The following is a 20,465-nucleotide window of genomic DNA, read 5'->3' as shown; positions in this document are numbered from 1 at the left end:
AATGACCTGTGACCCCAACATTTTAAGAACCCCAGATTCTCTAAGAACACAGATTTTATAAAGTCAGTAAAAGAATTGTTGGGAAATATCCACATTGTGAAATGAGAACTATGTTCCACTCACCATATTGTGAGCTTAAGCATAAATTATGCCGTGATAATACTCAACTAGAGCATGGTGATAAAATGGAAGTTTCTGGAATCATTAGTTTTGCTTCAAACCTGACTAAGCAACATAGTAGTTGTGTGACCATGGGCAAGTTAGTTAAACCCTTTATATCTGTTATTTATGGCTGCCTAACAAACCATACCGTAATTCAATAACTTAAAATACTCATTTTTTCTTTGTTTTAATCCTCACTGAGGACATTTTTTTTCATCGCTTCTAGAGAGAGAGGAAGAGAGAGAGATTGATGCAAGAGAGAAGCATCTATTGGTTGTCACCTGTATGCACCTGTACTGGTACTGGCACCTGGACCAGGGGTCACATGCACCCACACATGTACATGGAACATGCAACCTAGGTGTGTGCCCTGACCAGGAATCGTACTCGCAACCTTTCAGTTACAGGACGGTGCTCCAACCAACTGAGCCACACAGGCCAGGAGAAAATAATCATTTTTTATTACTCACAAGTCTGGAAGTCAGCTGGGGGCTGGCCGATCGAGGAAGGACTAGGCTGCTGACAGCCCTGCCCCACACATCTATCGTCTTCTTCTTGGGACCAGAGCTAGCACACATATGTCCTCTTGGCGATGGCAGAGGCACAGGAGAGCCAGCCGAATATCCTAAGTCTCTTGGACCTGTGGTCCAGACTAACACACTGTCCCTTTGCCTCATGGCATTGGCCAAAAGAAATCACATAGCCAAACTCAGTGTCAAGGGGTGAGGAAATAAACCCTGCCTGTTTTGTGGAAAGAAAAGCAAAGTTACATTGCAAAGATAGTAGACAAAGAAAGGAGAGAAGAATTGGGGTCATTGTTGCAATTTTCCATCCTCTGCATCTCTGTTCTCCCAAAATGGAACAATGACCGATCATGCCTATAGCATCACTGGAGGATTAGAAAGATGCTGTATGTTAAGATACTCTTCCCAGTGCCTGGCACATAGATGTTCAATATGCAATATCTCATTATTATTATTAACGTCTATTGGTACTGCTACACATTTTGTGCTCTAGTCCAGCTTGGATGCCTCTTCACCTTGCCCATGTTCTCCCCTTCTGATACATTGATTTTATGGGTCGATGCTGTTGCTACTGTCTGCGGAACTATTTGCAGAAACTTCTCAGATCTTAAATAACACGTGCTTCAGCACCAGAGATGGGACCAACCGGCATCAGGGGCCTCTGGATGAGATGCACTAAGAAAGGGCACAATGTCCCTTCTGTGATATTTCCTGCCAAAATTACATAACCTGAACCTACTCATGAAGAAACGTCAGAGAAAACCATAGTGAAGGACATCCTACAACATAGCCAGTCTGTACTCTTCAACAATGTCAATTGTGAAATATTAACAAAAGGCTGAAGAACCATTTACATTAAAGAACATTAAGGGGACATGACAACTAAATGAAATGTGCCCTCCTGGATTGAATCCTGAACCAGGGGGAAAAAAACCTACTATAAAGGGCATTATTATTAGAACAATTGGTGAAATTGAATATGGACTTTAGACTAGATTAGAAGTTAGCAAACTACAGCCCTTGAACCAACTCTTGCCTGCCACCATTTTTGCAAATAAAGTTTTATCGGAACCCAGCTAAGCACACTCATTGATGTACTGTCTACAGCTGCTTTTATACTACAGGTGTGGGGGATGAATACTGGGGACAGGAACTTCAGGGCTTATGTGCAGAAAATATTTAGTGTGTGACTCTCTACAGAAAGAATTTGCCTACCTCTGGATTAAGTGAAACATTTTGCTAAGTGTCCTGATTTTCATATCTATATTGAGGTTATGTAAAAGAATGACTTTGTTCTTGGAAAACCTACACTAAGGTATTTAGGGGTAAAGTTGGCATCATGTCTGCAACTTGCTCTCAAATGTTCAAGGAAAGAAATTACAGAGAGAGAGGAAGGGGCGGGGCTGGGGGAAGGGAATAATAAAATAAATATGGCAAAATGTTAACACCTGGTGAGTCTGGGTAGAGAGTATGTTCTTAGGAGTTCTTTAGATATTTTTGCAATTTTTCTGCATACTGAAAATTTTCTAAAAAGGAAAAGATTTTTAAAAATTTGCACGGGCTTTGCTAAAAGTAACGTTAAGGAGACCCCTTCTCTTCGATGTGTTTTGTCAAATGCACACTTCTCCCTCGCTCCTCTCTGACAGCTGCTCTCTCCACTTGTTGGCTCTGTGGCTTCTGCTTCCCTCCAACCTGCACACAGTGTGCATCGGCCCACCGCCCCTGTGTTACGTGGCACTGTGGTTCTGTCCCGTGTCTGTCCCATGTCATCTCCCTCCCCCCCCCTTACAGTGGGTTAACAACTTCTGAATTCAGTTTCAGTCTGAAAAAATTCCCATAGTGGACAAAAACACGAACTCTGTGAAATTTCCTATATGTCACAACTGAGCATTGCCCCTGGCTGCTGGAGCTTGGGGACTTTTCAACCATTTTGTTCCCACTGTCACCTCGGCCATGAGCTGACCCAGTGAAAAACTCACACAAGCCTCAGCACCCTCTACCCCTGCGCTGCACACTTCTGGTCTCCCTTCTGCCGCGTTACTTTCCTATGTCAGGTGAGGAAGCTTGAGGAAAGGTGGTTGGCACTTACTATTTTCTTCTCTGTGGGGTTTAAATGGGACAGAATTTCATCCTAAGGTGTGGACTTTTTAAAACTCCTATGCCCGGAGATGTGCTTGCATGGAGTTCAAAAGCTGGTTTATTACTCTGGGTTCACACCAAGAACCAACTTCTGGCCCTGGATCAGGTTGGGTAGGACTGGCCTGGAGCCTTAAAGACAAGGTGGGGAACGACTCTCGCTTCCCTCTTTTCATGCATCATCTCATTTTGTCCACACGACAGCCCAGGGAAGGAAGTGGGACAAAATGTTCATTTCCATTTACCAGGGCGGAATGCTGAGGTTTGGAGCAGTGAATAAACTACTAACTTAGCTCCCGCGGTTAGAAGCAATAGCACCAGGAAGGCAACAAGACAAAGAGAAAGCACTGGGTGTCCTCAGAAAAACAGAGGGTGGAGGCCAAACCTCCTGGCATTGACCCTAGTTCCAAGGTTATAGAACCCCACACACTTTACTTAATGCCTCTGGACGTCAGGTGTCTCATCTGCAAAACCAGAGTGATAAAATCCACTTCCGGGATTGGTTGTGAGGCTTAAGTGGAAGAACACGTGAATGCCTCCTCCACTGTCTACCAGACTCAAAAAAAAAAAAAAACCATTGTTCCTTCCCTTTCTCGAACCTCTCTCTGTGTATACTCTCCTTCCTCTTGGATACTAATAAAAATCAGCACCTTGGGAGGGCTCTCAGTCTATGTTAGCTAATGTGATGTTTCACATTCTAAGTATCGAGTTTATAAATGGAATCAGGGAAGGGTTTACTGCTAAATAAAAGGCGATGCTCATGAGGATTATATTTGCTAAGCACAGCTTGTAAAATATGAGCTAGTAAACCTGGGGCAGCCTATTTACTTCTTTATGATTTTTTAGGACAGCCTTGGGTGATTTTTTACACTTTCTTCCATACTTTATAAATGTTCCTTAGGTTATAAAGATCTGATACCTGGTCTCAGAGACATAAAGGTCTAAAGAAAGGGATAAATCAGGCTCATTTTTAAGAATGATAGGAGATAGAGTTAATGTTTTATTATAAGGATTATAAAGCACCAAATATTTAGACTTCTCATAAACAGGACGTGTGCACTGGTACATCAGCAACACCCACCAGAACATGTTCTTGTACTGCGGGGGCACTGAGAGACAGAGTCCTGGAGACTGAACCCAGACACAGGATCTGGCTGGGACACAGCCCTTACTCAGCCTTCGGTCATAAACAAAAAGGCCACAGAGTTCTCACTGCCCCAAATGGAGATGTGATTTGGGAAACACTTGCATCTGCCCCGGATGTTTGTGCCACAGGCCCTCCCGATGGTACCAGATCTCAGGCTGAGGCGCTCCTCGAGCTTGTCTGGACTCTGTTCCCCCAGACACGACAAGGGGTGTCCCTTGGTGCTCTTGAACGTCTAGTCAGCCATGGTCCTGAAGAGGGCTCTGGCCACCTGGGAGGTCAGTGGACTGGACTCCTCACCCAGCCGGTCTGTCTCTCAGAGATGTGGCCTGGGGTCATGGAGAATTTTGTATGTGTGTCAAGCAAAACCGCAGAGCGGCCACTTCCCTCACACAAAAAGGGCTGAGTCTCACCGTGCCGGGTCACAGAGGCCATTTTTGAAAAGTTAAAAATGAACCCGAGCAAAGGAGTCATCATCCTGGGGACAGAATTGACTTTTGAGGGGGTGAAAGTAGCCTGGACTCTGTGTCTCCAGAACTGACAGAGGAAGGATGTTTTTATTCTCCTGCTTTAGGTTTCTTTCTAGCCACATCTCTCTTCTCAGCAGCTGCCTGGTCATTTTCTCAAGAGAGTAGAGTGGGGTGGGGTGGGGGTGTCTAGGGAGTGGGGACATGACTCGGCCATTGCATGTAAAGCATATTTGGAGACAGGGAACAGCCTCTTGCTTCATTAGAGATCAGGCACCAGAGCTTAGGGGACAGGCAGGGGGACCTCACTGTCTTCTCCCTCCCACATTTGGAGGGTACAGGCCCTGGAGGCTGATGGGAAGCTGCAGTCGGACAATGAGAAGCAGAAAAGTCAGACTTGGTGAATTTCCCAAGAGCCTAACTCATTGAGTTTCTGGGACCCCAAGCTGCCCTTCAAGCCCCATGAAGGAGTTCCAGGTTCCTGTTTGGATATAAGAAACAGAAAAATAATTTTTTGAAGTGAAGTGTGTCTCTTTATTTTTCCCTCCTATGGCACTAAAAGTCTTTGCGTTAGAATAATTTTTTTTTATCTTAATAGGCTAAGAGGCCCAAAAAACAGTTGTTCCTGGTCCCTTGTGTTCAGGCAAGTTGGAGCTGGCATCCCTATTTCAGAGAGCTCCGAGGGGTTACGAACTTCCCCAAGGTCACACAGCTGGAAGTGTCAGAGATCTGTAGGGAAAGGGAGTGGGGTTTACATTCTCCAGCTCAGGAACTAAGAAGCCTCTCTTGGTCTCTCTCTGTATGCTGTGGGCAGGTGGCTTTTGAAAGGAAAATTCTCTGAGTCCAAGTTTTTCCTCATCCTGGAGGAAGCCAGGAAAAGAAAAAAGTAGGAGAGGTCTCCCACAGCCCCTACAGGGCCTCCTGAGCTGCAGAGGGGCAAAGGAAATGCTGCCCCCTCATGTCTACCAGGACAAAGTTGGGGGGTGGCTGGCATGCAGTTTCTTACTTGTCCCTGACTTGGGCAGGGCCTAAAGGGCACCTCTGTCTGTGTGTCTACTGAGGGGCCTGGGCGATTCCTCTCTCCATCACACTGGGGACAGGCATGGGGACAGACATGCCCTCTGTTTCTCCAGAGATGTGCAGCTCCGTATCGTTACACCTTTTTCAGGCTGGGTAGCATGGGATTGTCGGAAAAGCCCCAGTGAGTATAGGCTTGTGAATAGCTTGGGCTCCAACTGGGACAGCTGATGATGATAATGATCTTGCATTTCTACAGACCTTTTCATCCAGATGGATCCATACAGCTCAGCAGAATTTACAACTGATTGTATAAGTGCAGGGCCAAAGTCTGCCCTCTACGAGGTGCTGCCAGCTTCCACCGAGGTCACGATACTGCTGGGGGTCTCAGGCAACATCGTCCCTGCAGCGGGGACATGCTCAGAACAAAACAGGGGGCAGCCACATAGCTGGGGCTGTGGGAGCTGCGCCTGTGCAAAGTGAAGCAGGATTCAGGTCTTTGCTGAGTGCAGAACCCCACCCCTGCACACCTGGCAGGATGGGGGTGAGGGTGGGGTGAAAGCTGGGGAGACAACCGGGAGCTCAGTAACTACTCATGCTGCCTCCATCATTTCCCTAAGTGTGTTCCACAAAACTTTAGTCTTTCCTGCAAGGTGCTCCTCAAACAGAAATCAATTTGGGAAAGTTTAGGGAAGGCAGCCATTGGATCCCTGACCTGGAGAGTCACACTGCCCATGAGCACAGTGAAGGTCCTGAGCCGTCCTGAAGGTCAGAGACCTACTTAACCTTAACCTGGTGCAGCCCAAGCTGACTGGACCACAGAGGCCCTCTTTCCTCTGCAGCATCCTGCACACAGGATGCACGCTTTAACCTAACCTGCTGTAGATTTGGACCAGTCTGAAGTATGTTTTCCAATTTTATGTTTTTCAACCAAAGATGTGTACATTCTGCGTAGACCCTGTAGTAACCATGGGGAAATGGAGACGCACAGAAGGCTGTCGCATGCCACACGCACACAGCAATTGGTGGCAAAGCCAGGGCCAGCCATGGACCTCCATCTGATTGCCTGACCCATTCTACATAACATAAGGGTGATGACCTATTTTTTTTTTAAATAAAAATATACACAAGATGTTCAGCAACAAAATTCTGTGAAACCCCTGCCCTGTTTCCTGGACTCAATGCACCTTCTGTTTTGTTCAGGTCAAAGTTTTTCTGGATGTGTAGAATGACGCTCCGTCATTTGGGTCTGAAATATTTGTGAGTTAACTAGATCGATGGGAAATTCTACAGCATTTCCAAATGCTCATTAATGCATGCACCACTCCCCCCACACACACTGTCCACATATACACACATGCACATATATAAGAAACAAATGTCAGAGAGACCTGAGGTGAGGAGAAAAAAGAACACTGAGGAATATGACCCTATACCTGCACTGTTCCTTACAGTGGCCACAAGCCATATGTGGCTAAAATTATAGTTTAAGTTTATTAAAACAGCAAAACAATTTAGTTCCTCAGTTACACTAGTGTCATGTCAGGTGCTCAGCAGCCACATGTAGCTGGTGACTACCATGCTGAGCAGTGCAGGTTAGAGCATTTCTGCCACCGTGGACAGTTCGTTGAGACAGTGGTGGGCTCCCTGCTGCATTTTCCTTGGGGCAGTGTACAATCCCGGTTTCCTTCAAAGAGCAGAAAAGCCTGAATGCTGAACTGAGTGCAGATCATCAAAAAGTAACTATGTCCTAAATGCAGGAGTTAAAGGCAATGATCACGGAATCACCGGAAGGCATAACTACAAGACGCAGATGATGTGGTGGCCACATTTCCCTGCCCCTGCCTCCAAACTGCTGTCCCCATCAAATGGACCACTCCACGCACCGAGACGTGAGCAATTGTGTGTTGTGTGGACGTTTGCGGTCTTCTCGATCTCTTTTACTACATTTACCTTGATAAGTAACCACTACTTGCCTGGTATCTGATTCCTTAGAGCCCTACAGTTGGCTTTCGGATCAGATGATGAACCAATCAACCAATCATACGCATGGTTGATTTCTTTTTAACAGCTGTTCGGTAACTCTTTACTCAGCCCTGAGTTGGCAACATTACCCCCAAGGTCAACTTCTTTTACTGTCATTAAAAAAAATCGTAGACAATTTTTTAGAGCAATGTTAAGTTCACAGGAGAATTGAGCAGGAAGTAGAGTTCCCTCACACCCACTTCCAGTAGCCCCAGTACCCTTCCCACAGCCTCTCCCACCACCACCATCCAGCACCAGTGTGGTCCGTCTGCTACGATCAATGACCGACACTGATACTCATTATCCCCTGAAGTCCATAGTCTACATGGTGGTTTGCTCTCGGTGTAGTACATTTCCTGAGTTTGAGCAAATGCGTAATGACTTGTCCCCATCATCAGTATCTCCCAGAACCGTTTCACTACCCTAAAAATCCTCTCTGTTCTGCCTCTTTACCCTCCCCTTTTTCTTTAGAAACTCTATTCACTTTCTGGACATCCTTAGCCCTAGCTGCTGCTGACAGCGGCCTTATAAAGCAGGGAGGACAGCAGATGTGTTTCCCATCTTCTAGCTGGAGAGACTGAAACCCAAAATCACAGCAGAGCAGCAGCAGGAGTAGGGATGGAGCCCCTGCCGCTGGCTTTGCTCGGCTCGTGGGCACATTTGCTGCACGCTAGAGCCCTCCCCCTCCTCTGTTTGTCACCATGACCTCATCCTCCCCACTGCGTGGCCTCCCAGCCAGACCCGGGCAGCAGGACCATCATTGCTGCTGATTTTATTCTGGGATTCGGATGTTCATTCTTTTCTCAGGATCCCCCAGGTTGCTCAGACAGAGTGGCTGCCAGTCAGCCCCAAGAGCCCTGGAATTTGGCCTCAAACCAAGTTTGTCTGGGGCCAGTGCTCTTCCTCTTCCCAGCCCAGGCTGGCAGTGAGAGGGAAAAGACAGAGAGCTAAGCTCCTTGGCTCAGGAAAGAGAGCATCAGACATGAGTTTTAACTTCCAGCTTTCTTAAAATTTCTGGATTCAGCCTTACATTCTCCCCAGGTGGCTAAAGTGTGCAATGTCTCCCCCTAAGCAGAAGCATGGTTTCTCTGAACTCCATTATCCAGGAGGAGCCTGGTTTCTAGGGTCCTTTCCAACTGCTCCACTATGGCAGAGCCTACACCTCCCCCATAGTAACAGAATTTTTAGCTGGGCACCATAGCCTCCCAGAACAACATTTTATTTCTCCATTTCCCTTATAGGTAAGTGTGATTTAAATTCTAGCACTGAGATTTGTGCAGGATAGGGGTATGCAACCTCTAGGAAGAAAGAGCACATGAACTTCTCTTGCTTTTTTCCTTCTGGCTGGCATGGGACATGATGGCTGGTGCTGGAGCAGCCCTCTTGAGTCATGAGGCAGCCTTGAAAATGCAGCTATGCATTATAGAGAAATAAGATAGAAAGAGCCTGAATCCCTGGCATTGGGTAACATCACATCAGCCCTGGTTCATTATTCTTGACTTTTGCATGAGAGAGGAGTAAACTTCCATTTTATTTAAGCCACTTATTTTGTTTTTCTGCCATTCACAGATGAGCTTAATGCTAACTAACACATCTGCCCCATGTATTAATATTGATAACAATAGTAAGAAAAACAATAGTCACAACTTAGAACACACTGTCTTCCAGGCACCAGGCTCAGCTTGTTAAATATAGACTCTCTTTTAGTCCTCACATACCACTTAGGTGAGTGGGAGATGCCATAATGGCTGCTTACCTAAGAGAAAACTATGAGTTAGAAAGAATAAGTAACCTGCTTAAAATGACACATTAATAAATGATAAAGATGGAACTCAGAACATTGTTAACAGGAAGGGATGGGAGGCCCAGAATTAGGAAAGGGAGAGAAGCAGCAAGTCAAGGGGAGAAGGGGACCCAACAACCTTCTGTCCCAAACGGCACAAGTGCCCTGGAGCACCGCAGAGAACCCTCAGGGCTGCCTCGGGGTACTTTAAAATTTCAAGGCAAACACAGCCGTACTCGACATCTGTCAGACCCAGTGCGAACCTCCAGTTCGAGGCAGCTCACAGTTGCAACATTATTTGTTGTACTACATTTCTTTAGATTCTGGAACTATTTGGGGGAAGTTGCACTGTCTCTGCTGAAGATACTGAGCAGGTATCAGTGACTCTGGAGTCACTGGTGGTCATCCCTGATAATGGAGCTAAAACAGCAGAAGAGCCAAAAGGTACGCGGGCAACATTTCTGACACCATCGTTTGGGCACCTACAGCAGCCATGCCTGAAGTCTTGCCTTTCCAGCATCATGAGCATCTTTTGTAAATTAAACCACTTCACAAATTGGCCAATGGAAGGGAGCTGGGCAAAAAAGGATCTTCCATTTAAGTAATTTTGGGGTCCCCCTTGTCAGCTAAGAACTGTTAAGAATTAGGGTGAAAGGGCTGAGATGAGGGGGTGATGTCATCTACTCTATGACCCACTAGGGCGCGGTGGCTTCAGAAGACATAGCCCACCTCTCTAGTGTTGAGATGTCCACAGTATTTCCCAAGATGACCCTCCCATCTCCTGTCCTTACCAACAGTGATCCCTCGTATAAGTTTAAATCCACCTGCCCCATTAACCAGGCTAGGCTAGGACTGAAGGCTGTTGACTGTTACCCCAGTCACATACTATGTGGTTTTGAATTGCTTCCTTGTCAAAACTCAGCTTTGTCATCTATAAAATGGAGATATTAATCCCTCTTCCAAGCTTGTGGATATCACGCTACAACATGCATGCCAACACACCTACATAGTGCTTGGCCCATGGTACACATGCTGTAATTGTGAGTTCCCTCTCTCCCTTTTATATATACAGAGCAGGGCACGTGAGGTGCTTAATAAACTTATGTAGGATAACTGATTGATTCTTATGGAGATTAACTCAGATTTGCTTTGAATTTGTTTAGTGCATTTACTCTCATCAAAGCAAATGAAGACTGCCATTTTATATTTAGTTTAAGACATCAAGATCTGAATGATCTCTAAACCTCAGGATGTTCTGAACATCTTCCATGTGCCCAGTACCACGCCTGGCCCAATAGCACAGGGGTGGACATGACATAGCCCTGACCTCAGGGAGTTCCCAGTCTGCACTTGACTCATTGGACTAGAGGAGACAAATAGATGAGGATTTTTATAGAGCAAAGGTGCCCTCTTCACAAACAGCTTAACTTTGGGAGCTAGAAATAAGATAAAAGGCCTTTTATTCCAACTACCTCTCCACCCCTGTCTGATATTCACAACCTCCATACAACACAGCCACGATTGTGCAGCCCCTGCTTGAACACTTCTCCTGATGGGAGACTCACCTCCCCCCAACATAGCCTAGTACATCTTTGCACAGCTCCAATCATTAAGAACTACAGGTAGGAAGTTTTCTCTGACTCGATAGGGTCAACTATTCTATCAGCTCTCTGCCTGAATCTGACAGAGAACAAAATGGGAATTAGATACATGTAGTGGTTTCAGCATGAGACAGTTACTCGGTTTAATGCCAAATACAAAACAGAGAAGAAGGGGGAATGCATTTGCCAAAGGGAGCCCTCTCCATGGGCTTTGGCCGGGCCCCAAGCAGTTGACAAAAAGCCACAAAGATGGCATGGTCAGAACACGCCCACCAAAGGGATGTCTTGAGCCAGGGGTGGAAAAATATTTGACCTCAACAAAAAGCTATTTTTAAAAATTATTATTAACAGTGCCTCTCAAATCAGAGTCTGCTTTCCTTTTCACTTTTTTAAAAGATTTTATTTATTTATTTTTAGAGAGAGAAAGGAGGGAGAAAGAGAGAGAGAGAGAAACATCAATGTGCGGTTGCTGGGTGTCATGGCCTGCAACCCAGGCATGTGCCCTGACTGGGAATCGAACCTGCAACACTTTGGTTCGTAGCCCGTGCTCAATCCACTGAGCTATGCCAGCCAGGGCTTCACTTTTTATTTTTAAAATTCTCTTACTGTCTTAGTCATGGAAGACTTTGCTCTTCAGCATCACCCCTTCACTTACAGCAGTTCCCTCCGTCTGGAGCTGCTCTGTTCAACACAGTAACTGCTAGCTACGTTGAACTAAAAATTAAAATTCAATTCCTCCCTCAAACTCACCACATTTCAGGTGTTCAGTGGCCACATGTGGCTAGCAGCCATCATACAGGACAGCACAGATGCAAAGCATTTCTGTCATTTTTCTGTTGGGCGGCATTAGTCAATGTTACGGTGCCTTTGACCTTTATTGGCTTATTAGTGTGGAGTAAACACACATGAGTTTTTAACCAGAGAGACCTCACATCTAATCTCAGCTACAATTCTTAGTGACTGTGTGGCTTTGGACAAGTTGCTGGACCTCTGCGAGCTCCACTTCAACTCCCTCCTCCCATAAGACGCTGCTCGAGGTGCCTCATCTACACGTTATTTGCACCTCTCATTGTGCCGTTGGCAGCACGCTACCTTAGATCTGAGTTACTGTTGCAGGTTTCCAGCTTTGCAGCCAGCCAATGAGCTCCTGGAGGCCCATTCATCTCTGCTTCCTCCATAGTGCGTGAGACAGTGTCCAGCTAGTGGCAGGGTTTCAAATGATATTCATTTGAGTTAAATCACCTTCTGTGTCATGGAGGCAGATTTAAATAGGGTGCAATTCATGATTTCTCTTGCTGCATCCAAAAAACCCCGAGATAGGAATAAATAAGAGTTTGGTTAAGTAGCACACTAGTAGATCACTATAGTAACAGTATAGTAGCAAATGTTGAGTGAACAGTTACCATAATGGAACACGGTTCTGGCTGCCTGCCGCTACAATGCAAGTGTGGTGTAAAGGAACGTGCTTTATTCCGGTGCTGGCAACCTGGGGGACGGGGGACTCATGTCTGAAAGCGCATCTCTATCTCTCAGTGGTGGCAGAGGCTTTTATAAGGAGGGCAAGGGGAACAGAACAGAGACCAAGGGAGGTGGTTGAAAAGTTCTTCATGTGCAGGCTAACAAAGACCATTTCAATAAGGCCAGGGATGGTCTGGTGCGTGTCATCCTGGTTTAGTCATCCTGGACTCACATCTTTCTGGCTTCACGTCATCCTGGCTCCATGGGATGGTGGTCAGCAAATCTCTTGGAGCTGGGATGCCAGAAGGTCAGAGTCTGTGTCTTTTGAAGTTCGTTTCTAGGATTTTTATATGAACATGCTGTTCACCTACAAGCTACATGTTAGTCAGAGTCAGCACTTACAGAAACAATGTGACAAGAATGGTGGGGTGGGTTACAATTTCCCACCGATACAATTTTCCACTGTGACGTTACCAGGAACCAGGCATTGTGCCAAACGCCTTCATGTGTCTAATAGCAACAGAAGTAAGATAGACACAAGCATCACCCACTGCTTTGCAGATAAGGAAGTTGATTCAGAGAGGTCGGTTGATTTCTTTAGGGCACACAGCCAGTCCCAGGTGGAGCTGCTGCAGACTCTGTGCTGACTGCAGGAGCACAGCCTGGGAATACTACTCAGTGACTAAGGGACACGCGTGGGATTGAGCCATTATCACCAATGAGATAACTGGAATGTTCCAAAGCTGGGATTTGCACAGTCAGACCTGCCGTGAGCATCAGGCTTACGTGTTGGAGGGTGAGGATATTCACATGGCCCAGAAACTGGGTCTGGGGTTGAGACACAGCTTCCCAAATAATTTTTTTTTAATCCTAACACACGCTCGGTATATCTACCCTCAAGCGAGGCATGAGTATCACTTTGACTCCGCAATTTCTCTTTGAGAAATTTTTCCTAAGGAGACCTTTCAGGAATGTGAAGTGTACCCCAGTTTAGCCACAAGAAAATTCATTATAGTATTCTATGTGAGAGGGGGAAAAAGAGACACAAGGCAAATTTCCAACAATTGGGGATTAATTAAATAAAGTGTGTTGTATTCATAAGTTGTAAAACTAGTATTCCCAATACAATGGTGAAAACGTGTATTTGATGTGGTGGGAAGGTTCCGTGCCCTAGTCATGGGGTGGGGGAGGAGCAGCTGCAACGCAGCTTGCCTCTGGTGGTTCCGCCTTTGCTACGTGGCAGTAGAAAAAGCTCTTTAGAAGAAAACGTACCAAATGTTAGCTCTGATGGGAAGACTGCAGTGTTTTCCCTTCCTCTGCTTATATGTGTTTTCTAGCTTTCCTACAACAAACATGTAATTTCTTGTGGAATGTAACATTTTTTTAAAATCTGGCTTTTTAAAAAACCCCATCATTTCATAATACATACCTGGAGTGAATCATTATGTTGCCTCACATGACAGTTTTCTCTCTGTTTAAAAGAAATCTATCTAAGGAGCCGTTTTGGAACCCACACGTGCACCCACCGAACCGGCCCCAGCCCCACCCGGCGCGGTCAGGAGGGACTGCCCTGGTAGAGGCAGGCTCTAGGGCTGGTGTGCAGGCCCCCCCCCCCCCCGCCCCCCACACACACAGCACCTTCCCCTTCCCGGGGTCACAATTGGCCTGCGGTTTTTATGGGCAAGGCTATTTATTTTCCAATCAGAGGCATTGAGTCGGGACTTCTGGGGGTAAACTGGTAGCTCTGGGCAGCTTTGAAGCATCACAAGTGGGAGGTTTTGTCCCCTGAAGATTTAGGAGGGCAGGCTCTCTGGACTGTTTTATTGGCTTCTTTTACATATGTATAGTCCCGGAGTGGGGTGGGGGCACTGCTCCTTGGGGATGGACCTCCCCAAAGCCAAAAAAGCTCAGAAACCAAGGGGAAAGTGGCAAACTCCTCCAATGTTGGCCCTTACCCCCCACCTAAATGCTACCCTAGAGACCCTCCTCTCCTAGATTTTCTTCTAATAGAAGTAGACCTTGAAGGTGAGGATAGTGGACTTTGGAGTCAGAAAGACATGGACTGAAAGCATAGCAAGTTACTTAATTTCTCCAAACCACAGATAAATTCCTCATCTGTAAAATGGACCAGCAGCAGTTGCTATGTCATGTCACGAGTTGTTCCTGGCAGCTAATGCACACTCAATTCTATGGTTGGTTACTGTCCTCACGTACTCCCTCCCTTCCCTCCTTCTTTCCTTCTTTCCTTCCTCCTCCTTTTCTCCTCCCTCCCATGGTAAAGCTATCACCATCCCGCAGCTAGGAGAGAAGTCTCAGCACCGTACTTCTCCCTACATCCATCCCCAAACCCTCTGCCCCCCAATTTTGCAAACCCCCAGCTGTGAACACACGCACATCTCAGTCCTGCATGCTATTTCAGTGCGGCCTTCACGTTTCTCATTGACTCAGGCCTCGGAGCAGGGACAAATTGGACGAGCAGAGTGTAAATGTTACCACTTTGGCTCCTCCTCAAGAGGGGCTGAGCACAGATGTTTGCAGGGGCAAGCGCAGCCCGGTAAGAATGGGGGCATTGTGTGCGGGCTCACACAAAGGCCCAGTGGCCCCACTCGCCTGCCAGCCTCCCGAGCATCCCCTCTTTACGCATTGATTTATTAGGCCAGGGATGAATGAAAACGTAATTAATATTACTGAAGCATTAGAGTCTATTTAATTTAAATGCCACTGAATATCTCACTTTCAGCTGGGAGTGACAATGTGCTCAGGCCCTGCTGGTGAAAGCTGGGGCCATCTGTTACCCGGCGAAGGAGGGAGGCTGGGGAGGCAGAGGGTGTGGGGCTTTGTGGACATTCCATAGGTCCGCGATCATCATTCAACTCAAGGGCAGCCAAACCACATTCCTCTGCACAAGCCCCTCGGCTGGAGGGGGCCTTATAGAGCAGGAGGGGGAGAACACAGGAAAGGAAGAGACCTGCGTCTTGGTCCTGTCCGCATCAAGAGAGCCCAACGGGAGGCTGGAAGGCTGGAAAAGTGGGGGGGCGGGGGGCTGGTTAACCACACAAATACAGGGTTGATGGGGGGACAAGGCCTGACCAGCTAGAACTGCTTTCTGACATGGTAATAACTAGCTGCGGTTCTTTCCATTAAAATTAAATAAAATCTAAAATTTAGTTCCTCAGTTCCAGTAGCCACATGTAGTTAGTAGCTACTGTGTTGGACAGCACAGTGGGACATTTGCATTGTCGCCAAAAGTTCTGGACAGCACGGTTCTAGAAAGCAGTTGTACCTGCAGAGAGGGAGAGTCACCCCCAGAAATCTGCCTAAAGAATCCTGATTGGTTGACTTCAGAGCTCTCTGGCCCTTCAAGAATTACTGATGGTCGAGAGCGTGTGCTACTGTGACAGACCCTGTGGGTTCTGATCCCACTCCTGTTGTTTGCCCTTGAACAAGTTATTTAATCTCTGCCTACCTCAGTTTCTTCATCTGTAAAATGGAGATAGTAATGGGACCTGACTCCCTGTGTTATTGGAATAAAGAATTGTAAGTGCCTCTGATGGCATCTGGCACACGGGAAAAGTACACCCCACATAAGCCATCATCTGTGAAAGGGGCCACAGGGGGAAAAGATCTTGACTAAAGGGGGAACATTGCCCTGATGTGTCTGAGCTGAGGGGACAGGTGGATTTTTAATTCAAGGGAATGAATCTTCAGGCAGACAGCTGGGGCCCTGGATCCTGGGTTTCTGGATTTCCAGAGCTGGGGGAAGGGGTGGGAGGATCCCAGGATACGTGGTGCAGCCTCAGTAGCAGCAGCAGCAGGAGGGGGAGGTTCCGTCCTTAGTGGGACGATAATTAGCCCAGTGGGTTCTCTCATAATTGGGATCATTTGTTCTCCTGGTTTTTTCTCTGACAAACTGATTCCATGCCAGGGGAAAGCTGTGTGACTCACACCTTGCCATGCCAATTAGCTGATAAACATCAAACATAAACAAAGATGGCCTAATTAAAACTAGTCACTGAACCTCTGTGAGCGTCTTGTCAAAACTGCACCAACATTCTGCACCCAAGCTTGTGCTGGGTCTTGGGAGCTAAATGAGGGATTCCGTGGAGAATCGTAGGTGCCCCCTCTAGAGGAACTCCCCCCACCCCCTGCCAGGGTGACAGAGGAAGCAGGCAGAAGGCAGAGGAAGGGATTAGCTCAGCCACTTGGATGGGGCCCTCCAGCTATTCCAGCTGCAAACCTCTACGTGCGAAGATTCTCCTGTGCGCATGTGGCACGTCCACAGCTGCCCCTTTGCACTGAGAAGCTGTCTTGTGGTTATTTTTGTTTCCACGTGTGGTTTTCAGATGGGTATCTGTTTTGTACTCTGGATGTTCCTAATCTTGAAACTCTCAGCTTACTGTCACGTAGTCCATGAACCTCTCTCTATGACTCAGTTTCCTCCTGAAAATGTGGGTGATGATTCTTGCCCAATTTACCTCCTGATGTCATGCCAAGAGTTCATTGAGCCTAGGTACATGAAACACTTTGCAAAGCTGAGTTCCACATTACATTGTTGTGTTTGGCCCACTGTAAAGAGTGCTGCTTTGGGAATTGGATGCACTTGGGGAAACCTCAGCTCTAAGGTTAACTGCTCTGAGCCTCAGTTTGCCACATGCGCACCTGGATAATGGGGCTGGTGATATGCACCAGAGTAAGGATTAAAGGCAGCAAAGCACTCACCAAGGCCTGGCATACAGTAGATGCTGAAAGATATTTGCTTCCTACCCTTTCACTCCTTTATAAAAGCAGGGGAGAGGGCTTACAAAACAGAAGGAGGAGGGGACAGAGCGGAAGAAGAGGAGAAGTCTCTCATATGCCCTAACCTCCATCTGCACATATACCCTTTATTCCATCCTTTGATTCTCTCTCCTTGTAACTTAACCACATTGGCTCCATGCTCATTAGCATAACAAAGGCCACCGGGATCTGGACCCTGCACTCTCCTGTCCCATCCTTCCCTGAGTCCTCCCTCCCTCCCACACACGCCCTATGTGCAGCCACACTGAACTACTAGCCGTTTCTCAAATGCACGGGCAGCTTCACACCTGTCATTTTTCACTTGCTGTTCCTTCTACCTGGAAGTACCTTCCCCACTTGTTGAACACTTTCTCAGTGTATACCTCTGTTCCAGTCTCTACAGAGATTTTTCTAACCATCCTCATCTCTGCCTTCTTCATCTTAGAGAAATGACCACTTGGGCTTTTCCTTTGTTGAAAACCCTATATGTTCAGCCACCATGAACTAATTCAAACATGCACGAATGAATGAATGAATGAATGGCTGGAATATGTGGTAGGTTCTAGTGTTTGTCCTCAAGAATGCAACTCTGGCACAGGAAAACAGACTTGCAAACTCCTGCATGCCTTCACACAGTACGAGGTGCTTAAGCACCTCTTTCCCTAACCCCACCCCCGGACTGCCATCCCCTGGAGGGTGGGGCCTGGTCTTAGACACAGTTGTGCTCCCTGCACCCACCCCCGCGCTTGGGCGGAGCAGGAGCTTCATACTTTTTTGAAGGGATGGATGAGTAATTGAATCAATGCAAGAATATGTAAAAAAGAAAACCCCTCTTTTCTGGTCCAGGATTTGTCTGCCATCTGCCCGCCTGAACCACAGGAGTCTCTCGGAACTGGTTTTCTGTGCGCACCCCCGAGAAGGGGCCCCGCGCTGCGTGTGCTCACCAAGGGGCTTCTCTCCCTCTTTTTTTTAACAGCATAAACCCTTTTATTGTTTTTGTCTGTCCCCACAGAGCACATACTGTAGAAAATTAAGACAGACAAATGAAAAAGTTAAAGAGAATCCCTCGGACTCTGCTCCCTCTAGACTGCACGAGCCAGCTCTAGTCAGACTGCCTGGGTTCGACTCCCAGCTGTGCCATGGAAGGGCTGTGTGAACGTGTGCAATATATTTACGTTCTCTGTGCCTGAGTTTCTTTGTCTATAAAGTGCAGGCAATCATTCTGCCTACCTCCCTGTTGCTTCGAGGGTTAACTATATTAGTAGATGTGACGTGTTTGATGCACAGGGTGATCTCTGGGACAGCTCAGCTCTTCTTACACTCTTCAGCAAAGATGTTCGGGGCCCAGCCAGTGACCTAAAGCCATCATAACCAAGAGGGGTGCAAGTGGCTTGCCGGTGACTCTGAGATGAGTCACTCAGTGCTGCAGCTCTGGATGTTATGACTATTTTTCTCCCAAAGCTGGTTTCTGTGTCAGCACTGAGAGCAAACCTGTGGCTGAAATGCCATTTCAGCTTAAGAAAATGCCAGGTTCACTGAACTCTCTTAATGTAAACAAAAGGATTAAAGCTGCTCTAGGCCTCTGCCAGGCCATGTTTGCCGGATACATAGAGACACAGTTCATGATCAGCATTCTTTAAACTGTGTCACCTGAATGAGGAAATGCCCACTCCCAGACAGAACGCAAGCCCTTACCTCAATCTGTCTGCCCACCAAGCAGAGCCCTCTCCCGCCTGCAGGACGGTACCTTAGAAAGGGGCTTTGTCCCCAGCCTGGTCCTCCAGAGTCTGGGGTCTGTATTGGGTTCTCCTGGCACCAGGAACCCAAGACTGGTTTGGGCAATGGCCCTGTTTCCAGAGCATTCATCATAAAAGCATGCAGTGTAATGGAAGGATTATATACTGTGGAGCCAGCCAGGTGCACATTCGAGTAGCTGGGTAGCTCATGCCTCCATTTCCTTGTTCAATAAAGGGATACATATAACTCCTGACTGCATTGCTGTGAGGTGACCTGTAATACACACTGTGACCCCCTCTGAGGTGGTGGCAGTGGTGACAAAGCTGGGAGCTCAGAGAGCAAGGCAGACTCCTAGCTGCCTGCTTTCCTCTTGGACAGCGCCTCCAGGAAGATCCTAGGCTGTGCTGGTGAAAAAGCGAGTCACCCCCTGTCCCCGGAGTGGAGGCAGTGGCAGCAGAATGGGAAGAAGAAGGGTTCAGTCTGTGATATTTCAAGTGGAGAAACAAGTCTTCTGAGTAAGTGAAGAAGAGCTGCCTTCACGTCTTCACTGGGACCTGGAAGGGCTGGGGGAATGCGCTCTGCCCAGATTCACCCCCCATTCCCAGCGAGAGCCTCATTGTTTGACTTTAGGCCCGGGTCCCTATTCAAATGCAAACACCAGGAGGCGCCTTTGCATTGTGGCCAAGCACTGAATGATAGGATTGACAAGCAGCAACTGTGCCGAGAGCCAGAGCTGATGGGGAAGGAATGGGAGAAAGGGGCTTGAAAGGATCTGGTCCGCATAGCCAGGAGGTAACCCAGCATGAGGAGGTGTGGTCAGAGTGGACTCTGCCCACAGGCAAGGGGCCCCTGCTCTAGAACCCCCTCAGCCCTCCCACTGAGCACAGGCTCTGGGGAGAGGGCCAGGAGACTGCATACTCTGGGAAAGGCAGCCAAGCACGAGCCAGGCTGCCGGGTCTGAATTCTGCTCTGCCTCTTGGTGACTGTGATGGAGCCTCCCAACTTCTCTGAGTCTCATTTTATCCCTCTGTCCAATGAAGATAGGAGCACCTACCCCATAGAGCTGTTAAGATGCCAAATCAATAGCACCCAGTACATGGTGCCTGGATATTTTCCCAGCAGAAGTGTGTTCAGCTCAGCTCTTTGAGGAAATGGCTTCAAGTCTACTAAAAACCAGCAAGCAGTATGGTATCATGAATTGTTATGCTAAAATAGAAAAAGCACATTTGTGGAAAAACTGGTTGAATCCAAATAAAGTCTGTCATTTAGTGAATGGTCTCATCAATGGTATTTGTCATTTCTGATAAATGTGCCGCATTGGGGGAAGGGCATACAGGAGCTCTCCAGGCTACCTCTGTTGGCCACTCTTCTGTAAATCCAGAATTATTTCAAAATAAAAAAGTTAAAAAGATAGCAGGAAGTCTTGGTCCTTCTGGAAAGAATGCAAACAGCATCTCACTGACACATTTTGAGAGCAATGGCCCCTATTCCTGTTCTTCCACGCACATTCCTCCACGTGGTAAATGATGACCCATAAAAACAGTGACCAGTGCAGCACTCGTGGTGGGTGTGTCGGGCTCCAGACAGGAGGTAACTCAGAGCAGGTTGCTTAGTAAACATCACCCCCTTTAATCC

This window comes from Phyllostomus hastatus, unplaced genomic scaffold (genome assembly GCF_019186645.2).
Source record: "Phyllostomus hastatus isolate PE091 unplaced genomic scaffold, TTU_PhHast_1.1 phas_scaffold_585, whole genome shotgun sequence".
Lineage (NCBI taxonomy): Eukaryota > Metazoa > Chordata > Mammalia > Chiroptera > Phyllostomidae > Phyllostomus > Phyllostomus hastatus.
The sequence above is the reverse complement of the archived record's forward strand: the minus strand, read 5'-3'. Positions refer to the sequence as shown.